The sequence below is a fragment of the Sarcophilus harrisii genome, chromosome 2, assembly GCF_902635505.1.
Source record: "Sarcophilus harrisii chromosome 2, mSarHar1.11, whole genome shotgun sequence".
NCBI lineage: Eukaryota > Metazoa > Chordata > Mammalia > Dasyuromorphia > Dasyuridae > Sarcophilus > Sarcophilus harrisii.
Genome location: NC_045427.1, coordinates 209,834,600 through 209,850,134, shown reverse-complemented (window position 1 = coordinate 209,850,134; position 15,535 = coordinate 209,834,600). Strand labels below are relative to the sequence as shown.

Here is a 15,535-nt window from a genome sequence, read left to right as displayed (position 1 = left end):
AGAGAAGAGAAGAGAAAGAAAAGAAGAGAAAGAAGAGAAAGAAAGAAGAGAAGAGAAGAGAAAGAAAAGAAGAGAAGAGAAGAGAAGAGAAAGAAAAGAGAAAGAAGAGAAGAGAAGAGAAAGAAAAGAAGAGAAAGAAAGAAGAGAAGAGAAGAGAAGAGAAAGAAAAGAAAAGAAGAGAAAGAAGAGAAAGAAAGAAGAGAAGAGAAAGAAAAGAGGAGAAAAGAAGAGAAGAGAAAGAAAAGAAAAGAAGAGAAAGAAAGAAGAGAAGAGAAAGAAGAGAAGAGAAGAGAAAGAAAAGAAGAGAAGAGAAAGAAAGAAAAGAGAAGAGAAAGAAAAGAAGAGAAGAGAAGAGAAAGAAAAGAAGAGAAAGAAGAGAAGAGAAGAGAAAGAAGAGAAGAGAAGAGAAGAGAGAGAGGAGGAAGTAGGAGAAAGAGGTTGTGTGTGTGTGGGGGTGCCTGTTTGCTGGGCTTGGAGTCAAGACCCCCCAAATTCAAATCCAGCCTCAGACACTTACTAGCTATCATTAGCGCTTGCTTTTCTCAATACGGGGAGAAAAACGCGGCAAAGCGCCCCAGTTATCTTGGCTGAGAAAGCCCCATGAGCACTGCGACCCGCGGGGTGGTGAAGAGTGAGACATGACCGGATAACCGCGCGTGGCTTATTCCGAGGCCCATGGCACCTCCACCACGGAGACACCCGTGTACGCGGACAATTTCAGCGCTCAGCTTTCGGGATGACGCCTAGAAGTGAGTGGGGGGGGGCAGCCTCGTTCGATATTTATGAGGCTTCCCTCCAGGGAAAGCGCCTTCGGTCTTCGGGCTTTTCCCAGAAAGGCTTCGTTCTGTCTTTATAGGAAAGGAAACAGCCTCGGCTCCTTTAAGAGCGCCCGCCTACTAGAACGAAGCGAGACTCGGGAAAGACCGGGGCGTTGGGGGACCGGGACCATCCCGTATTAAAAGGATTGTCTTGCGTCACGCTCCCCCCCAGCCAATCAGAATGGAATCTCGAGGCACGCATTACTAAGGCGACGGGAGAGACGCCTCTCGGTGAAGAGTGAACGAACTGCAGCTTCGCCCTAGAGGTTGTGACCCCTCGCGGCTTCCTTATCTCGCCCCCTCCTCCCGGTAGCCCGGGTAACAGGCCTCTAGCCCGGCCAGAATCCGCTAGCTGGAAGGGAGGTCGCAGCTGTCAAGTGCTCACGGGGACGACGAAGATGGCGGCGGGAAAGGCGGCGGTCGGGGGGGCCCCCTTCTCGGCAGCCGGGACACTATAACATGACTCCCCCTCCGCCCGCCGCGCCCCAGTCCCAGGAACTCTGACCCCGCACGCCCGTGGGCCCCGAATAACGGGCAAAGTTGGTGTCGTGGTGCTGGTGGTGACATCATCCGCTCAGGTGAGGGGATGCGCGGGGCGGGGGGAACGGGCGGATTATCCGCGGAAGCAGGTTTCTGAACACTGAGCGGAGCAGCCACAGCGTTCGTAGAAATGGGCCTTGGACACCCCTGTCGGGCTGAACCCCCCTCTCGGGCTGAACCCCCTTGTCGGGCCGAACCCCCCTGTCGGGCCGAACCCCCCTGTCGGGCCGAACCCCCCTGCCGGACTGAACCCCCCTCTCGGGCCGAACCCCCCTTGTCGGGCCGAACCCCCCTGTCGGGCCGAACCCCCCTGTCGGGCCGAACCCCCCCTGTCGGACCGAACCCCCCTGTCGGGCCGAACCCCTTGTCGGGCCGAACCCCCCTGTCGGACCGAACCCCCCTGTCGGGCCGAACCCCTTGTCGGGCCGAACCCCCTCGGGCATGTGGGGCCGTGGGTTAGGCGGGCCTCCGGTATAGGTACCCTCCTGGCGAGGGCCGTCCGGACGCGGAAGAGCAGCCACCCGGAAAGAGATAAGTGAATGCATCCGGCTCCTTAACTTGTCCAGACTCGCAGGATGGATGGAGCACGCGGGGCCTGGCTCGCTGCAGCTGGGCGTCGCTGCCTTCGAGCTGCGCCGCTCTTAAGTGCACTTTGTCCTTCTTCCCGCCCCTCTCCCTCCTGAAATGCCTCCCAGGCGCAAGTTGTTGTGCCGCAGAGCTTCTGGAAGCCTTTGCCTGCTCCCTTAGCTGCGAGGGCTCTTTCCCTCTCCGAACTAGCATTTTCCTGCAACCAGCATTTGTTCTTAAGCTTGAATTGTGCCCGGCGCTGTACTAGACCCTGAGGCCACAAGGATCAGAGACAAATGAAAAGTCTGCCCAGTGGGAGCTTACAGTCTTTGGGAAATGGGAAGTCTTTTCGCGCCTCCCATCCCTGTTCAAATTGTAAATTACGTGAGGGCAGGGATTGCCGATTTTGTCCTAGTGCTCTTAGGGGCTAGAGCAGATTTCCTTGCACAGCCCGCTCGCAAGTGTTTGTTAAATTTGGTGGCGTGGATTTAATTGGAAGCTTCTATCCATTTTCGAACGAGATGAATAGGATTCTGTAGATTATATTCATTTTAAACTGCCCGACCTGAAGTGCTACTAAAATTATACCTATTCATTCTGTAACGCCCAAGTTCCCTTTTAATGGGATGACCAGTTCCTCCAATTGTCCTTTATCTCAATCATTAAGAGGACACGGTCATAACCTAAGGCAGAATTATGAAATAGTACAATTGGAGGAACTGGTCACCCCATTAAAAGGGAACTTGGGCGTTACAATTCTTCCTAACACAATATACAAGTTCACATACACAAGGTGGAAGTGATGGGCACAGAATACAGTTGCTCAGAAAAAAAAATCTGAGGGGATTAGTGGATTGCAAATGAGTCAACATCGTGATTTTAATCTAATTTTGCATTAACGTTTAGGACTGCCACAAGAGAGACCTGGTGTTTAGGAATAGGAAAGTGATGGGTACTTGGAGAGTTTGGTTGTGGGCGGGTGTTTTGGGAAGCAGGGCAACCAGCATCATATAAGGCTTCCAATTCTTTATGGGAATTAATTGGAGAACTGGACTTTGCCTTAGAAGAAAAGACCCTTTAAGTAGAATGTAATACTTAAACATAACTATTTGAAAGACGTAGAGAAGAAATTAGACTTGGCGTCCTAGACTCGGTAAGGATCTAAATCTGAGCATTGAATTTGTAAATGGGCAAGTTTAAAATTTAGAGTTAATGTTAGAATTTCCAAGCAATTGGCACTCTTAGTAGACTGGGTTACCATAGGAGGGTGTAGATTCTCTCTTGCTGGAGGTGTTCATGCAAAATATTAGATGATTGCCCAATAAATAAGCATTTTATTGAACACTTGGCATGTGTAACTCACTGCAATAGGAATACAAAAACAAAATTGGAAAAGATCACTGAAGTTTATTATATGGTAGATTGTTATTTAGGGGTGGCTTGGACTAAATGAATTTTGAAATCTCTTTAAAGCCTTGTATTTATTCAGTGATTTAACCTGTTGAAATGCATCATTTATTTAAGAGGTGTGTCACTTAGTGTGACATCAGATGAACTTTTTTGGGTGGGACTTAAAAGGCAGACACTGTTTCTCTGTTGTTGGAGTTGTGAATTGGTTCTCCCATCTTGGAAAGCACTGGGAATTATGCTAAAAGATAACTAAAATGTCCATGCCATTTGACTTAAGAGATCCTGCTGGTAGTAATATACTCCAAGGAGGTCAAAGATATAAAGAAAATTCTTCCATCAGAGTGAAGAAAAAACATTTATATGAGCACTTTTAGTGGTAACAAGGAATTAAGGGGAAAAAAGGTAGCCACTAATTAGAATAATTAACCAAAACATTGTAGATTAATATAATGGTATGTTCCTGGGCTACAAAAATGGATATATGTAAAGAGATTAATCGGTGGAATTAGTATTAGACAGACAACATACAGAACCAAATGGACTGTTAGGTGTTCAAAAACGCTAAGACCCCTGTTACTGTGATCAGAACTATTTGATAAAAACTATTGGGAAAATTGGTCAGGAGTTTGGCAAGTTTAAACCAATGTCTCACATTGTGTACCAAGATTAGTTCTATATAGACATATGACCTATACGTAAAAAGTCATATCATGAGCAAATTCCAGAGCCATAAAATATGTAGTTTTTTGCCTCCCAAGATCTGGTGTTTTTGAGATATTGTTCCTTTTCTGGGAGCTGAGTCTAGAGTCTAAAAAATCATGTCAGTGAATTTGACATAGTTCTAGAATCTAAAGGGATGGTTGGGGAACGGTGAGAAAAGGAAATTGTAATCAATATAAACCTGTGATCCTATAACAGCCACAAATCTGTATTGACAAGTTACACAGCCTAACCTCGATTCTCTTTTGACAGGATTACTAAATTAATACTGTTGATTAGGGAATTCCATAGACACAACATATCTAAATCTTAGTAAAGAATTTCATAGTTTCTCATGCCAACCTCATATTCAAGTTGAAAAGATCTGAGCTAAGTTGATATTATCAATAGGAACATTCAAAAGCACTTGTATGATTAAGATTTTAGAAAGTTATTAATGGCTGCAGATCAGCTTACAAGCTTTCTGGGGGAGTGACCTAGAGGTCAATACTTGTTTCTCTGCTTTTTATAATTTTTAACAATGACTTAGTTGAAGATTTACCTAAAATGATTGTCAAATTTATAAATGATACATGCAATGTTAGAAGGAATATGTTGCATGACATAGGATCTGAAAAAATCTTGATATATTAGAGTGATAGGCTGAATATAATATGACATTTAATATCAAATTTTTCACTTATATGTTTTTTTAAAAATCATTTTTACAAGTATAGTAAGGGCACTGTAACTAGATAACATCTTGTTTGAAAAAAAGATTTGGATTTTTTAGCGGAAACAAGTTTAGAATTGAGTTAACATTTCTGACTTTGAAAACACTGACAAAAAAGTCAATGTCATCATTGCAGGATATAATGTTTAGAATGAGAGAGATATACTCTGTTCTGGTCAGAGAAATGTCAAATTTGGCATTTTAGAAAAGATATTGAAAAACTGGAGTGTGTCCAAAGAAAGATAGTAACTCAGACCATCTGGTCAGAAAAGCATTGGTTGAGGGAATTGGGGATGATTAATGCAGATAAAAGATTTATTGGGTGACACAGAATTATATAAGACTTTAGAGCTGAAAAGAGGTCTTAAGAGGTCACCTAGTACAATCAGTTCTCTTATAGTAATTGAAAAGTTGTCTAGTGGAAGAAGGATTAGAATTATTCTGATTGTCCCCTGAGGACAGAGCTAGGAAAAGTCTTCAGAAGTTGGAGAGGCAGATTTTGGTCTGATGCGTGCAAGGTATAATTTCCTAAAAGTTAGTATTATCCACAAATGGAATTGTCTGTTTTAGGAGGTAATAGGGATGAGGGAAAGTTTTTTTCCAATTGGGTTTCCTTTGTGCTCTTGGTCTATAAAGGGAGACTTGTTGGTGGTATCAGAAATGAGGATTCTACTTTAGACCTAAATTTAATTAGATTCTCTCAGAAGTCCTTTCCAATTCTAAGGATTTGTGATTCTGTATATTAGTGATAGTTGAAGTCATTATAATAGATGAGGTCTAAAAGTGTAGAGTTTGAAAGCACATGGTTGAGAACAAAACATTAATTCATATCCATTTATTTTTTTTTCTAGCCATTCAACTCTTTGTCACCCCATTTGAGGCTTTTTTGACATTGGCCAATGAGATTTGCCATTTCTTTCTCCACTCTCACTTTACAGATGTGAAAACTGAGTCGAACAAGGTTGAACTCAGAAGTGTCTGATACTGGATTTGAACTCAGAAAGATGAAGCCTTTCACTCCAAACCTGTCATTCTATCTTCTGTGTCAGCTAGCTACCCATCCACATTTAGAATTGGGAATTAGTTCAGTTGAAAAGAGAAAGCAGTATAGCCTATGAAAAAAACAGGAGTATGTATCAAGAAATCCAGTGGAAGAGATTTTCAAAGAGTTAGCTCTTTGTTGAATACCACAGGACTCTGAGGTCCTTTCTTCTTAGGGAGTTCTGATGATGCATGGTGTGATGGTGTTGAATATTGCAAAGAAGTCAGGAAAAGGAGAATTAAGGACTTTTGAATTTATTAAATAACATTTATCCTGTCATCACTCTATCATTGGGCATATAACTTGCTGTTACAAACAAAACACCCATAAATAACCCTGTAACACATTTCCTTTTTTATTTTTGTGATTATAATACTGGCAGAAGGATTGTTGGGTTACAGGATTTGAGTACTCAGATCTGAAGCTTCAGGATCTTGATAACCTTTCTTTCTGAAGAGTCTTTATGATGCAGGAACAGTATCCATGATGGATGAATCTCTCCTCTATTCAACTACCCTGACTTTTTGCAAAACACGATGTTTCTGAAGGATCACTAGCTCAGCTAGGTTTGCTTTTTTCTAAGGTTTGATGCTTTGGCTAGATGATCCAGTTTGTTTCTGAGCTGGGGTGGAGCACCTCACTTAGTATCTGTTCTGGATGTTCACCAGGACTCTGTTGCTGTTGGAATGGGAAGGGCAATTACTGTGTAGTGATTGACTCATGGGCTGGAAGGCTACAGCCAGGATCTGCTGGACAGGTAGTTTGGATGCTGGGTTATTCTCAGAGTGCAGTGTTTTCTCTGATCACTTGAGCTGACTCTTATTGGTAGCCTCTGTCTTTTAATGCCTTTAGTCGATATCTTTGATGGAGGATATTGAGCTCTTTTTAAACTGGAGTACTACAGAAATCTTTCTGCTAAGGCAACAACCCTGAACTTAGGATCAGTTAGAAGCTTCTTTGTTTGAATTTTGTTTGTCACCTATAGGTAGGATATGAAAGAAGTCTTTCTATTTCCATTTGATCTAGTTGCTTCATTTTGAAGTCACATTCTTTTATAGTTCCACTTCATATCCTTTTTTTTCCTTCCTTAGGCTCAGTAAAGTAGTATGAACTACTTTATAAATTTAAGATCTTTATTATTGATCAGTTTCTTTTGATCTACAGACCATTTGATTTTGCAGGAAATTTATGGATTGTAAATTGACCTTGAAATAGTTAGATGTTAAAATATTACAAAGGGCAAAAATAAATGTTAGTTTATTTTGTTTTATAAAGTCATTTTAAGAATTCATTATGGTTTTTAGCTTTTTGTTCTTTAGCATTTGTAAGCTTTTGCCTTGTTTAATGCCTGTTATTAATTATTAAATAAATGAACTTGGTTTGTACAGTTTTATAAAAGAAATATGAAATTCTATAAATTTCAAGAATGAATATGGGACAAAGAATTCAGCTCCATTAGCTTTTGGAAATGGCACTTTGCTCAATAGACTTGTATCATGTTTAAAGACAACCACCAAGAAACACCTGGGAATGCTTTCTTATTTCAGAGATGTGCTGTGGTTTCTTCCGAAATTAATTTTAGAACCCAGAAAAAATAAATTCTCTATATTTTGACTGTTTCTAGGATTCTGCTTTACTTAGTCAAAATTTTGAATGTCAAATAAACTACTTATTATTCTAAATAGAAGCTTTAGAAAAGCTTTAAGTTTGTGGCACTTTATAAATGAATTTTCCCCCCTCTTTAAAGTATTTTATATGAATTTATGCTATCAATTTGTTATAGTATTGTAAGAATTTTATTTTATTTTTTTTGAGTCATGGCTGATATAGAGCATTCATAAAAATTTGATAGGTTAGCTAGATATAAATGGAAGAAAATTAATCTGTGACTTATAGTGAGACTACAGTATTCTTTCAGATTTTCATGATACATTTATAACTTGCTGTCATTAGTAACAATCATGATGGAAGTAATTGGTGATTCCAAGGAACTAAGCAGTTATGTAATGTGTTTTTTACATGAATCAGAAAAACTACTAGTTGAATTCAAAATAATTGGATTCTGAACTACTGTGTAAAATGTGTAAAATAAAGGGTGTATGACATCAGAGAATAGGACTTGGATTCTGAACTACTGTGTAAAATAAAGGGATTGACAGGTTCCTGGTCAGAGATGGAGTTTCTCTTACAAGGGATGATAAGGATGTATTTGTCTGGAATCTTGAAAACTGAAGGGACTAGCCTGAAAGGGAAAGGAGCGGGGAGCAAACTGACAAAAATAACACAAATCTTCTAGAGTTAAGGAGTTGATAGTTCCATATTTGGGATAAGAAAGTATCTAGAAGAAGGCTTTGGGGATGATGAAAAACCTTGAGCCCATGTCATATGAGGATCATTTGAAGAAACTGGGAATGTTTAACTCTGATGAGACTAAAGAGAGACTTTTAGATGTCTTAAATGTATATGATGCTTTTTTAAAAAAATTTTATTTTGAAAAAAAATTTCTTTACATTATCCCTTGCATCACTTCTGTTCCGACTTTATCCCTCCCTCCCTCTACCCCCTCCCCCAGATAGCAAGCAGTCCTATACATGTTAAATATGTCACAGTTATATGATGCTTTAAGGTTTGCAAAATTCTATACATATGTTATTTCATTTAATCTTCACAACAACTCTAGGGGATTAGTGCTATTATTCCTATTTAACAAGTGAGGAAATTGAAGTTGAGAAGGGATTAATGACTTGATCTCTGTTCTGAAGGCCAATCTTGCATCATCAACTCCTATTGGATATTTCAGACTGGAATGTACAGATAGTAGATATTTCATATGTAACATGTCTGTAAAAGAATTTATCTTCTACCTTCAGCCCTATAGAAATAGGGCTTTCCTTGGAGGGGGTACCATCATCTTTTCGGTCACTTAGGTTTGCAACTTCAGAGTCATCATTGAGTTCTCAGTCTTCCTCACCCCATGTATTCATTGTCATATCTTGTTTCCACCTGATGGGGGAACCCTGAAACTCTGTCTCTCTCTGACTTTGGGGGAAACACTTGAGAAACTCCTTGAACCATAGGAGAAGCTCTCTCCTGAGAAAGACCCATCCCCCAGGGAATCAAGATTAAGTTGTTTCATTCTGTTATCCTGGAAGAGACTAGCACACCCTCCCATTGATAACACTCACTTGTAATGGGCTGAAGCTTGAGTTGATGCACTGAAGTCCCAAGCACCTGAGGCTAAATAGTAATTGGACCATACTCTATTATATATGCTTGGAGAAAGAATGGGCCCCGCCTATTCTTTGTGCAAATCCTGATGTGTTGTATAGGAAATGACCATTTTGGTGGGTGGAAGAGAGGCAGGGAGAGAATGCTGGCTAGCTTCTTGACCCTGCAGCTGCTCACATTGCTATCTTGATCCCCTTTCACCTCCAATCCCCCTTCATCTCCACAAAGAATAAAGATTGAAGATTTTTCCTTAACCTGAATTCCTGCCTCCAGCTGATTTTAAAATATGCTGTCATCACACTCACTGATTACAGCCTTTATTGAGTTGGAGATTAGTCCAGGGACACTCATTCAATTGGAAAATTTCTATTCAATTCACAAAAATCTTGGTCTAATTTCAACTCAAACTGCCTCCAGTCCCTAACCAAAGTTTCAGATTATAAAAGGGGGCAACTTGGGGCACTTCTCTGCAGAGGCCCAAAGCAGGAATCTTGCCAGGCCAAGGGACCTCCCTTGGCATAGCTGCCTGCGAGGACCCTCTGCCCACTGAGAAGACATTCTCTTTTCAGTGTTAATCCCTTTTTATCTTTCTCACCTATTTCTCTAACAGGATTATACCCCTCTTTACCTCTCTATGGAGATTTCTCTGCTAGAAGATTTCTCTGCTAGGAACTTTACCTTACCTCTAGGAAGTCAGTCTTCCTAGCAGTGGCTGACTTCTCAGTTCCAACAATAAACTTCTTTTTGCCAGCCTAACTTTAAGGGTTTGTAAATTATTTTATAAAGGAGCTGCGCCGACCAGGTTTTCCCACAACTCTCTGCTCTGCGCCGAATGTCATCACACCCATAACGTCTCTTGTATCCATCTCTTTCTCTCAAGTCACATGTTATTGCCTTAGTTTAGGCTCTCATTATAACTTTCACTTAAGTATTGCAGTAGCTTTCTAATTGATCTCCTTTCTAGGTCTCTCCCCTTGCTAGCCCATACTCCATACAACTATCATCAGATTTTCTTAAAGCACAGATCCAAGCTGCAGTGACTTTACATCTAGAATCAAATCTGTGTTCTCAAGCATTGAAAGTCCTTTACAAATCATCTCCAACCTACTTTTTTTTTTTTTTTTTTTTTTTTTTTTTTAATTTAATAGCCTTTTATTTACAGGATATATACATGGGTAACTTTACAGCATTAACAATTGCCAAACCTCTTGTTCCAATTTTTCACCTCTTACCCCCCCACCCCCTCCCCTAAATGGCAGGATGACCAGTAGATGTTAAATATATTAAAATATAACTTAGATACATAATAAGTATACATGACCAAAACATTATTTTGCTGTACAAAAAGAATCAGACTCTGAATTATTGTACAATTAGCTTGTGAAGGAAATCAAAAATGCAGGTGTGCATAAATATAGGGATTGGGAATTCAATGTAATGGTTTTTAGTCATCCCCCAGAGTTCTTTTTCTGGGTATAGCTGGTTCAGTTCATTACTGCTCCATTAGAAATGATTTGTCCAACCTACTTTTCTAGCATTATTTTCATTACTCCTCTTCACAACCAAGCAAATTGACCTTTTTTTTTTGTCCCTCACACCTCACATTTGATCCTTTTGTCTTTGTTTTAAATGAATTTTTTCCATATATACATATCTACTTTGATAGGAATGTAAGTTCCTTGAGGAGATGGACTGTTTTATTTTTGTTTTTTATCTTTGTATTTCTCCTGTACCTATCACATTGCTTGGTACATAGTAAGCACTTAATAGATGCTTGTTGATTGATTGTTGCCTGAAGTCATGCTCAGGTTTTTCCCATTCTTAAAACCAAACTAAATCATTTGTTTGCCTCTGACATGTCCTCAAGCATTGTGGTGAAGTGCTCCTAACTTTTTCTTTGAAAATCATATTGATTTTTTTTTTTTGACTACCCTCCCATCCACTCATTTCTCAACTCTGCATTTTGACATTTCTAACCCATTTCTTTATTGAAACTGTTCTCTCAGAAGTTAGCAGTGACCTCTAAACTACTGCATTTGATGTCCTTTTAATATCCTTTCAGCATACATTTGTTTTGCAATTTCCATTCTTGTTGGAAATGCAGTAGTTAAAAGATTATTGCCTAATTCTTTTCCTCCTTTGATGAGGGCCAGCTAGTGGTGCAATAAATAAAGTGCCAGGCCAGAAGCCTGGAGACTTAACCTTCCTGAGATAAAATCTGTCTTCATGCTAATTAGCTGTATGACATTGGGTAAGTCACTTTATCCTGTTGGCCTCAGTTTCTTATCTGTAAAATGAGCTAGAGAAGAAAAATGGCAATCGACTTCAGTATCTTTACCAAGCAAACCCCAAATGGAATCACAAAGAACCAGACCCAGTCGAAACATGTGAAAACAAGCCTGTCTGATATCATCGTCCTTTGCCTCATACTTTCATGGATACTCTGGCCTCTTCTCTTCCTGTACTCTCTGTGATTTAGCCAGTTTTCATGGGTTCAGTTATCATTATTTTGCAGATCATTTCTTATTTCTAAACGCTCTTATGATGGAACTCCAGTGCCATATCTTCAACTGTGTATTGAAGGTACAACTATACTCTTTGTTGCTTATGTTTCAAAACCCTTTGTAATCATTGTTATTTCTTTTTCTTTCCTTCCTTCAGGTCTTGTTGGTGCCTCCTCTTCTTCCTCTAACATCTATTTTTTTTCTCTCCATTTATATCATTTTTACTGTAATTCAAGCTATCAGTAATCAGTAAACATTTTCCTGTGTCTTTTATGTACCTGGCTCTGTGCTAATTGCTTGGAGATACAAATAAGAGGAAAGAAAGACCATCCCTGCCTTCAGGGAGTTAAAAACTTATGGGGAAAGACAAAATAATAAAGGATTTGGGGTAGAGAAGGGAGTGAAGGTACCTAATCCTGAGACAGGTAATCAATTCTGAGAAGTCCCTCAATAGTGCAGCAAAGTGTGAAATGGGGAGATGTCTGAGCTGAACTCTCTTCTTAAATGGACCTTTGGCTTTCATGGCTTCTCTAAACTGAGACTCAGGAATGAGGTGGAGTCCTAAAGCTAATATGATTTTACTGATCTGTTGGATTAATGACTTAATTGGTCTGCCTGCTTTCAGTTTCCCCCATCTGTACTCCACAATTGCCCACAATTTTTTCCTGTGACACTGCTCTGTTCACATACACTGCTGTTATCTGCCATCAGTGGCGCCTGGCTGTCTTCAGTATGAAGTAGAAATTCTTCAGCTTAGCTTTTTAAGATCTTTAAAGATCTTCCACAATTGGGCTCTAATTCACTTTTGTGCCTTTATTATTTCTTTTTTCCTTTCATAACCTTCTGTTTCAAATTAAATGAGTCTTTGTGATTCAGGTAAACTCTGTAAAAGACTGTCCCCTTTTGATCTGTAAAAGAAGGGAGATTCCTGGTCTTCTCCCAGGTTCCATAGAGTCTATGAGAGAACATATTTCTCAGGCTGGACCTTTTGTAAGGCAAATCACCCCCCTCTCTTCTTCCTCCTCTTCCCTTCCCTCTCCCCCCCAGCCAATAGCCAAATCCCCATTCAAATTCAGGCTGAAAAAGCCTTCAAAGTAATTAATTTCATTCAATTTGGGAGATCCTGGTCTGATCAGCTCAAACTTCCCCCAGTTCCCCGCCAAGATCTGCTCATAAAATAGGTTTCTGTTCACTCATTCTTTGCAGAAGGCCCAAAGTAATATGCTTTGCCTCTTTGGCATAACTGCCAGGACTCCTACCTGCTTTTCTCAGTGCCAGCCTCCATTTCCCTAATAGGACTTTGCCACTTAGAAGTCAGTCTCTTAGCAAAGCCGACTTCTCATCCTACAATAAACGTCCCTTTTTGCTACTTAAATCTTTTGGGTTCATGAATTCTTTCACGAAGGACCTGTGCCGACCAGAAGGGGATTCCCACAACTCTCTAAACTGACACCAAGCTCATCATTTGTTCTGGGCTAGGGGTTGTGGGTGGGAGGTGAAAAGTAAGAAGGAAATGGGTAAAACAGGTCAGAATTACTAACCTTAGAGCCAAAAGTAGATATATAGAAGAATTGGGAAGGACTCTGGAAAAAGAACATTAAATGTAGGAGAACATTTAAAAATAATCAATTTCTATATCCATTTGTATTCCATTGATTTCAGGGATAATTTTTATTGTGACTTTGCCAACTATAAGAACTCTTAAATAAGATGCCTTGTTTGATTTTTCCAATTCTTGTTATTTTTTTCTGTTTGCTCCTTGTTAAGTGAATGGTGGCAGTTAAAGGAAAAGCAGAAAGGCCCAGATCTAGGATCCTTCTTAAATGGTACCTCTTCTTGAGGCCATTGGATCTTTAAATTGCTGTTTTGATGGAGGGACACACTATCAGATTCTTTATTGGGATAGTGGAGGATATTTGGAAAATGTCAACTTTTTTTCCATAGACATTGGTCAGTTTTATTGATGTGCTATATATAAAGCGCTATTTCTTAATGTTAGACATAATAATTAGATTCCATTGTACTATAATTAAATTATATTGAAGGCATAATTATAACTTAAATAAGCATTATAGACTGACCTAGAAACCTAATTGCCAATTTATAATATTTTTTATGGAAAAATTCTTAAAACAAAAGGATTTCACTTGGAACTTTTGTAACATAACCAGTTCATAAGTTTGTAAGCAAATAATTTTTTTTTTAAATCTACTTTTAACTGCTTCTAGTTCTGTCATATCATGGATAGTAGATCTCAATGCTTTTATATTTTTATCAGGAATGAGACTTTTAAATAAATTCTAAGTTGAGAAACATTTAAGATGTAATGTGTGTATTATACCCACATATTGTATGTTTATATATTTATAATGAGCTTTAAAAAAAATTAATAAACCTTGAAATATCCCTACTTTAAATATCATGATCTGGTTTCATCACTAAAAGAGACTAAAACTTGTTATGGTATGAAAGAACTGGAACCTGATTGTATTAGGATTTCAGATGGATATACTGATTATTTGGGTTAATTTTAATTTCGGTTTTTATGACATAAAAGGAGCAGTATATTAAAAGAGCTGGGAAACCCACAATGGATCATTTGTAGGACCTTAAACAAATTGATTTATGTCTTTGGTTCTCAGTTTTCTCATTCTAACCAGGCTAGAGCTAGAGCTAGGTTAGAGCTAAACCTAGAGCTGAGCTCTATAGTTTATAGGCTAGGGGCTAGGGCTAGAGCTAGACTAGAACTAGAAGTGGGCTACAGCTAGAGTTAGAGCTAGGAAGACTGTGGGTAAGTCACTTAACCTCTATTTGTCTCAATTTCCTCAGCTGTAAAATGGGGGAAAAAAAATAGCACCTGCCTTGCTGAGTTGTGAGGATCAAATGAGATAATATTTATAAAGTGCCTGACATATAATAGGTGCTATGTAAATGTTAATTCTTTTCTACTTTTGTTCCCTTCCTTCTCTCTCTCTCTCTCTCTCTCTCTCTCTCTCTCTCTCTCTCTCTCTCTCTCTCTCTCTCTCTCTCTTTTTTTCCTTCAGGAGTTCCAGGATCTGGGATAAATTTACTTGGGGGTTGGAGGAAGGTTAGGTCTAGGAGATAAGGCACTTTCAGGAGGAAGGATCATCTTGGGATACAAAGCTCCTTGGAGGACAGAGGTAGAACTGGGGCTATTATTTTGTGATCAGGACTCATGGACCTCCCCTGTGAAAGACATAATATGGACCTCCTGGAAAGTTTGCCCCAGATAAGTGTAGTTGGGGTGGCAGGGAAAGGCCCTTCCCCTGAAGACTCTGGGTTTCATTACCACAGCTTGGCTCAACACTGACTGACCTCAGATCCATCAACCTTTCAGTATAGCAGAAGACATGCCCTGGGAAAAGTATGCTACTGAGACTCTGGGATTGGTTCCTGAGAAGGAATTAGTGGGAGTGATGGGTTTGTTTAGGAAGAATGAGGCCAACTGGAGACTGCCAAGAGAAGAAATCATGCCCTTGTACTTATTAATACTGGGGCCTGGGACACCTAGTTAGAGCTTCAAGTGCTAACATTTTAAGAAGGATTCTGACGTTGTCAAAGTAGTTGCTATGAAAACCACTCTGAAAATGAAAGTTCAGAGAGCTAAGTAGCAATTTCTCCAAATGTAGAATTCCATCTGTCCCTTCATAGCTCTTTGGCATTCTTCCTCTTGGATCTGGTAAGTCTCTATCTTGATAGGTGTTATTGTTTTACCAGACTAAGAGAGTCTCTAAATTAGATTCTTTGCATTCTGGAGGGTGCCAAAAATTATCTAATATATAGAAACAGTCCTTTTTTCCTCCTTTTTGTTAACCTTCAGTGTGTTTGGCCTTCTCTAGGGTACTTTTGGAGTACCATTTGCTATTGTACTTTGGAGAATGGTGACTGAATAGTTTTTTTTTTTTTTTCATGAAATCTGAAATTAATGTACCCAAACTGGTGTGCCCAAGGAAGCTTAGTGGTTACCATCAGA

General features: G+C 39.6%; 1 protein-coding gene across 2 annotated transcripts in view; it reads left to right on the top strand.

The window, feature by feature from the left end:
* The first annotated feature begins 596 nt into the window (after positions 1-596).
* LCLAT1 (lysocardiolipin acyltransferase 1) overlaps positions 597-15,535 on the top strand; it is a 134,619-nt gene continuing 119,680 nt past the window's right edge. The window contains exon 1 of one of the 2 annotated variants that reach the window (XM_031951304.1): positions 597-1,396. The gene's annotated coding sequence lies outside the window, so the exon portion shown is untranslated. The remainder of the gene's footprint in view (positions 1,397-15,535) is intronic. The other variant, XM_031951302.1, reaches the window with a different exon arrangement.